At 34.2% G+C, this 7,925-nt stretch overlaps 1 pseudogene; it reads left to right on the top strand.

The window, feature by feature from the left end:
* LOC120067430 lies at nucleotides 1-1,008 on the top strand (annotated as a pseudogene).
* The last annotated feature ends 6,917 nt before the right edge of the window (nucleotides 1,009-7,925 follow it).

Below are 7,925 nucleotides of genomic sequence, written 5' to 3'. Positions count from 1 at the left end.
AATGGCTGCCCAAAAATTACCACAACCCTATCCATCATCTTCCTCCTCGCTCCATATTCCGATCCTGCAACGCTGCGGAATCACCATCTTACTGGGGCCAAAACGGCAATGAAGGCTCTCTTGCCTCCACCTGCGCTACTGGAAACTACAAGATCGTCAACATAGCATTTCTCTCCTCCTTTTGGTAGCGGACGAACTCCTCTCAACCTGCTTGGTCATTGCACCCTAATAACAATGGTGCGCCTTCCTGAGCAACCAAATCAAATCTTCCCAAAGTCGAGGAATCAAAGTCCTCCTCTCCATCGGTGGCGCGCCAGGGAGTTATTCACTTCCTCCGCTGACGATGCAAGACAAGTCGCTAATTTCATTGGAACAACTACCTTGGCGGTCATCGAGCTCACGACCCCTCGGTAATTGCGTTTTGGAGGTGTTATTTCGATATCGAAGCTGGCTCTGGCCAATTCTGGACGTACTGGCTCAACAACTGAAGAACAAGGCCGAGTCATTCTCGCCGCCGCACCACAGTGTCCGATCCCCACGCGCACTTAGACGCCGCTATTAAAACTGGTTTGTTTGATTCTTTGGGTTCAATTCTACAACAAACCGCCATGTATGTATGCAAATGGAAACACCAACAATCTCCTGAATTCTTGGAACCGGTGGACGGGGTTTCCGGTTGGAAGCTGTACATGGGGCTACCAGCGGCACCTGCACCACGCCCTAGCGGCGGCTTTATTTCCGGACCAACGTGCTAATTTCTCAGGTTCTTCCAAGGATTAAAAGTTCTCCCAAGTATGGAGGAATAATGCTGTGGAATAAGGCATTTGATAATGGCTACAGCAACGCCATTAAAGGAAGTGTTTGAGCTCCTTCTTTGAATAAACTACTCATTTAGTAAGTTATTATAAAGCCACGAATAAGTAAAATAAGAAATGGGAAATGGGGTTTGTTGGTCCATTTATCCATTTATATGATTATGATGCAATAAAATTACTTTTTATTACAGTATAGTTTTTCATGGATATGTGAAAATTTCAATCCATTCATTATCTTGTTTCATTATTCAAAATATCCTTAGATTTTAGCTATGAAATTTAGACTTTGAAAAAAATTCATTTTTATCTTTGAGCTTTAAAAATTAGGATAATGATTTTAAATAGTAAAAATTGTTAGAAAATATTTTCAAGTATAGCAAAATCTTACTGTCTATCACTAATAGACAACGATAAACATCTATTAGGTGATAGGCCATGTAGACTTTTATCACTGACATTGATAGATGTCTATCGCAGTCTATCACGAATAGATAGTGACAGTTTGTTATATTTGCAAATAAATTGGTTCATTTTCTGTTATTCGATAATAATCCTTAAAATTATACCAAAACAATTAGGTGCCTACACTGCTAACTTGACATTTATTACATAGATTTCATCTATATTCCAACTTGTTGATTGTCTTACTAAGCCTCTCAACGTTGTCAAATTTCATTATCTAGGCAACAAACTCAACCCACTAGCTTTTAATGTTGTGATTTGTCCTTTGTATGTCTACTATTGGGATCAGTTGGTAATGATTCATATTATTTAATAGAAGTACAACAAAAAATCGAAAAACTAAAAAATCAAACCCAATCCAAATCGATCCAATGGGTTGGTTCGATTTTTTAGTATAAAATTGAACATATTGATTTGTATTAAGAGAAAACTAAAAAATATTGGTTCGGATAAGTTTTTTATTTGAAAAACTAATCAAAATCAAACCGAACCAAGGGTATACATATACCCTTAAAAATGAACTCTAACAATGAGTTTTTTTAGTATTTTAATTATTATGGTGCATACATATTTGTTGTTTAGAAAAAAAATCTCTATTATTATGGTGTTTGTATGTTTTTAATTTATTTAGAAAAGTGCTAAGAAAAAAAATCAAAATTATATATATAAAAGAAATAGACCTAATTTTAATTTAAAATCAGCAAAAAGAACTAATTCAAAATAAATTTGAAAATAAAAATAAAAATTTGGAAAAAAAATGTAAGAAATCGAAAATCAAACCAATAATAAATTGAACCAAATAAAAACGAATCCATTTGTTTTGTTCTTGTTTGGACATTGATTTGGATTTCTTTTTTGTAAAACTATTGGTACTATTGGTTTAGTTTGGTTATTGGTTGACTCCAGAACCGACAAAATCGAATCGACTATCACCGATATTATTTAGGGTAAAAACTATTATTTTTCTTTTGTCTATGAAAAATTTTGGGTAATTAGTTGATATACTCCATAAATTTCAAATTCATATAATAAAGCCCCAAAACGTTTATAAAATATTTCAATTTTGTACCTAAGTTAACAAACCATTAAATAATTAGAGTGTTGTCATTTTAAAAATAAAAATAGTTATAATAATTTTTTTTATATAAAAAAAAATTTGCCATTTTTTTTCTCCCTATCTTTACTGTAAAGATTTTAGAGAGAATACGAAAGATGGAGAAACTTGGAGCACTACGTTAAGGTTTCTCAAACTATTACAATAAGGCGAGACCATTAAATACTACACTAAGAAGATCCATTGGACATTTTACATAATAAAATCAAACATGACTATATTACATTTAATAATCTAAATTAAAACATCTTAATACTAGATATTCTAACACTTACTCTTTAACCCTTCCTCGTGTCAACATTTTGTTGTCGCTCGCTATTACCATCCTCTTCTTATTCAATTTAAACTCTTATGTACCACACTACAAGAAAAAGAGGATCTCCCGATGCGTAAATTGCCCGTCGGGAGATAGGGTCTCTCCCAACGACGTAAGGAACGCGTTGGAAGTTAGAAAGAACTTCCGACGTATACTACTCGTCAGGAGATTGAAACTATCTCCCGACGGTGGGACATTACTCGTTGGGAGTTATAATAACTCCCGACAGATCTCCCGAAGACTATCGAAGGTCGTCGGGAGATCTGGTACAAAAACCAGATCGCATAGAAGGCAGATCATCTGCCTTCTTCTTCCCTAATACTGAAACCCTAGGCGAGAGAGAGAGAGAGGTGGTCGCCGCCGTCTGTTCATCGCCGAGAGAGAGAGAAAGGTGGTCCGTTGGTACCATCCGAGAGAGAGGTGGTCACCATCGTTATACTGTTCATCCTTCACTGGTTTGTCCAAGAGAGAGAGGTGGTCCATTCATTACTACTCGCCGTCGTCCTTCGCTAGTTTTATCACCGCCTTCTGCTCCTACATTTACGTGAGTTTTCTTCTCTCCAATTTCTATAATTTCTTATGATTTTGATCGCCATTATACTATTTCTTACTTTGGATTTGTTTGGTTTCAATATTACCTATAACTTTATCTAAAACTTTGACTTCCTTCATAGCCTTTCTTATAGATCCAAAATCACCTATAACAAAATTTATAATCACTCCTTACCCTTATGAATTTTTCTTTGTTATTTACTTATAATGATATTTTTCAAAATCTATCAAATTTTGACATCTAAAAGAATAAAAATTTTATAATTTTGAAAATACTTGAGAAAGGATTGAAATTGTAATTAAGAAAAAAAAAGAGTTTGTGAAATAATGAACGTGATTACGCAAAGTCTTATAGTTTATTTGTAGTTTAGGCTGCAAAGAAATATTAACCAAAACATAAAACAGGAGGGAGAGATTTGAGGCCACAAATTTAAGAGAGAGAGAGGGAGGTGAAAATAGATGTAACTTAAACTGAAATCTGAAGCATGAAAAAAGGCCAATACTTTTTTATTTTAAAAAGAAAAATGTAAAGAAAGAGAGAGAAAGTAGCTCATAGTGTTCGTGAAAGGCTAAAAAAGTCCAAATTAAACCAATAAATACTTTGTATTGCCATTGGTTATACCCGTTTTGTTCATTTTGCCGTTAAACTTGGAGTTTTTGTGTGTTTATGAATTTTTGTGAAGTTTGAACATATTGTGAGGGGTGGGTCAAGTTTGGTTTAGATACTTTTGGGGAGAAAGTTTGAGTTTTTTGTGTGCTCGTTGATGTTTATAAAGTTTGAATGTTGTGGAGGTGGGTAGAGTTATAATCGTTTTGGAGTTGATTTTTGTGTGTTTTTGGATGTTTATGAGCATCGGGAATGTCATGGGGGGTGGGTAGAGTTTGGTTATACTCGTTTTGCCATTGAACTTGGAGTTTTTGTGTGTTTATAGATGTTTATGAATTTTGAATATGTTGTGAAAGGTGGGTCGAGTTTGGTTTAGATTGTTTTGGAGGGAAAGTATGAGTTTTTTCTGTGTTTGTTGATGTTTATGAAGTTTGAATGTTGTGGGGGTGGGAAGAGTTCGGTTATAATCGTTTTGGAGTTGAACTTGTAGATTTTTGTGTGTTTTTGGATGTTTATGAGCATCGGGAATGTCGTGGGGGGTGGGTAGAGTTTGGTTATACTCGTTTTGCCATTGATCTTGGAGTTTTTGTGTGTTTATGGATGTTTATGAAGTTTGAATACGTTGTGGGGGGTGGGTCAATTTTAGTTTAGATTGTTTTGGGGGGAAAATTTGAATTTTTTGCGTTGATGTTTATGAAGTTTGAATGTTGTGGGGGTGGGTAGAGTTCGGTTATAATAGTTTTAGAGTTGAACTTGTAGGTTTTTGTGTGTTTTTTGTTGTTTATAAGTGTCGGGAATGTCGTAGGGGGTGGGTAGAGTTTGGTTATACTCGTTTTTCTCGTTTTGTTGTTGAACTTGGAGTTTTTGTATGTTTATGGATGTTTATGAAGTTTGAATATGTTGTAGGGAGTGGGTCGAGTTTGGTTTAGATCTTTTTGGGGGGAAAATTTGAGTTTTTTATGTATTCAATGATGTTTATGAAGTTTGTGTTAGTGTAAGAAAACATGCAGTGGAAGTATCAAGGATCCATAAGCATTCAAATTCACTAATTGTGGTAGAAACTAAGCATGATCATCTAAATAAGAGGGTTTTAGATCATAACTTTGTAGAACTCTTCAAGAACTTGATTAATCAGCAGCAGTCTTCACCAAAGATCACCGTGAACCACCTCAAGATCTTTTCCACTATCCTCTTGGAGCTTTAGATCGACTTGTGGGACTCAAGACCAGCTTGAAGTGATGAAGAATAGAGAAATACTCACAGCAACACACTTCCGAAGAACCCTTCTTCCAATTGAAATTTTCTCTCAAAATTTCTGTGTAATGCATGCCTTCAATTTACTCCAATCTTCTTTATTTATTGCAGATGAACATGCAAAGAAGAGACCTGCATGGCTTATAGCTCATGCTTGGAGTATTAATGAAGAAGAGGAAGTGGACTTTGTGTGAGCATGAAGAAGATGATATTGGAAAATCAAGTTTTTCCATTTTCGGTGCATGGAAACTAATTTTCCAATTTTTTTTTAAAACCAAAATTTGATTTAAAAAACCATTTTGAATTTTTTAAAACTGAAAAATAATTTTCTAAAATTAATTTCATAAATTAATTTAAAATATTAATTAATTTAATATCAAATATTAAATTAATTTTTGCACAATAATCATCTTCATATATTTAAATCATATTTAAATATATATTTTCCTGTTCCGTTTAATTTGAACGTTTCAAATTAATTTCTCAAGCTACTCTAAAGCTTAACCATTTATGAGTTAGTAGGGTGACCTCATGGACCTACCGATCATGGGCTCCAACGATTTAAGGTTAATCGGCTAAACTCATTAGTCCGATCTAACCCCCATCGTTAACTAATGGGACACTCCACTATAGCCCATAGTTGAATTCCCCTCACTGTAGATATATTATGTCCATTTTATAACCATAATTAGTAAGTCAATCCTTCACAGGTTGTTCGTAATCACAACTAGATCAAAATTACCGTTTTACCCCTATGAATACATCTTGTTCTTTAAGTTCCTACTAACCCTCTAATAAACAATTTTGGTTCATAATCTTATGAATCAAATCCTTTCTCTATCATTAAGCTTATTGAGTAGTGCTTTTGGACTACTCTCACCGTTTGCAGATCAAAGGATAATCCGGAACAAACAGGAGTTCATAGCTAGCTCAGGATTAAGATCGAGTTAATCTAGGTTATTTGATAAATGAAATAGTCAGTTTTAACAATAAACAATCGTTTATAAAGAAAAGTGACTATTTTCGTGGTCCAGTCTATATGTAAACTCATTGCATAGGATGCCCCCACTTTCACGTTTCAACATGAACGATTTGTGGATTACATCGTTTGTAGCACTTTATAACTTCTTGTAACAACTACAGAGTGGGCCGCATCCAATAGTGTTACCAGGATGAGATACCCAATTTTGTCCATATACTTCTTAGACCATTTAGGCTTTATACTGTCAACTTGATCCTGTTTATGTCACTACATAAAATTACAGTATTCAGACTATAGCCAAAGATATGTTTATTAGATTTTCATAATAAGATGCAAAATCAACAAGTCATTATTATTGACAGATAGAATGTTTAACACGAACTGCGAGTTCTAGGACATTTCCAACAATTTGAATGTTGTGGGGGTGTGTAGAGTTTGGTTATAATCATTTTGGAGTTGAACTAGTAGGTTTTTGTGTGTTTTTGAATGTTTATGAGCATCGAAAATGTCGTGAGGGGTGGGTAGAGTTTAGTTATACTCTTTTTGCCATTGAAATTGGAGTTTTTGTGTGTTCATGGATGTTTATGAAGTTTGAATATGTTGTAGGGGGTGGGTTGAGTTTCGTGATACTAGTTTTGGAGTTGAACTTGGAGTTTTTTTGTTTGTTTATGAAAGTTTATGACATTTGAGTGTTTTTGTTTTATTGTAGGATGCTGTTCGAAGATGAGGTTGGACGATTATTGAAGATGCTATGTTCCAGACGTTGTCTTCATGTCTTTCTTTTGTGTATTTCTGAAGACATATTTCTTGTGTTGTTTTCATCTTATTTCTTCATGTTTTTCTGAAGACATATTTTTTTTATAAACTATTTTGTAACTTTTCTCTATTTTAGGTAATAAAGAATAACATGGACTTCGTTTGTTTGTTTTATTTTTTATGTGATTTTTTAAAAGTTGGTTATGATGTTTTACAGATTATTCAGATCAAATTTAAAAAAAATTAAAAATTAAAAATTAAAAAATTTTAAAAGTTAATATTTAACCGTTAAAATTGAACGCTCGATGCAAGGAAGGGACTGTCGGGAGTTACATGAACTCTCGATGCGAAGAAGGTACCGTCGGGAGTTCTCGTAACTCCTGACAAAATCGAGGGCCGTTGGGAGTTTCTATAACTCCCAATGAGTGGAAGAGATCATCTAGAGTTATAGGAACTCTTGACGACGTATATTACCCGTCGGGAGTTCCTATAACTCCCGAGACGCCTTGTATTTGGCATCGGGGGTTGTGGGTCCTTTTAGGCGTCGGGAGTTCTTCACCTGACGGATTTCTCTCGACCAAACTCCTGACGATCAATATGTCGTTGGGAGAGGATCTCCCGACGCGTTTTCCACCATTTTTTGACGATTTCAAGCGTCAGGAAAAGTGTGATTTCTTGTTGTGCCAAAGTATATTTTTTCTCTTTAGTTATTATTGATTTATTTTAAAATTTTCCACATTCGCATCACAATGAATTATTTGGTCGAGCCATTAACTAGGGGATGATTTGACTTATTTCATAAGATTTGATTGTATAATTTAGATATATAAGGACCTAAAAGATAATTTACACTATTATTTAACTAATCCTTTTAAGTTATTATTTTATTTATGAACAATAGTTAGGTGTATTCTATGTCGTTTCCATCTTTTTTACCTCATTCCAATTACAAACCATACAAATTTAATAAGAGAAGCTTTTCACTAGGTACAGTTCAAGATGCACTTAGATATTTCTCTTTCTTTATTTATTTGTCTTTGTAATTCGCTCTCTCTCTCTATATATCT

This window comes from Benincasa hispida, chromosome 12 (assembly GCF_009727055.1).
Source record: "Benincasa hispida cultivar B227 chromosome 12, ASM972705v1, whole genome shotgun sequence".
NCBI classification, from domain to species: domain Eukaryota; kingdom Viridiplantae; phylum Streptophyta; class Magnoliopsida; order Cucurbitales; family Cucurbitaceae; genus Benincasa; species Benincasa hispida.
The sequence above is the reverse complement of the archived record's forward strand: the minus strand, read 5'-3'. Positions and strand labels throughout refer to the sequence as shown.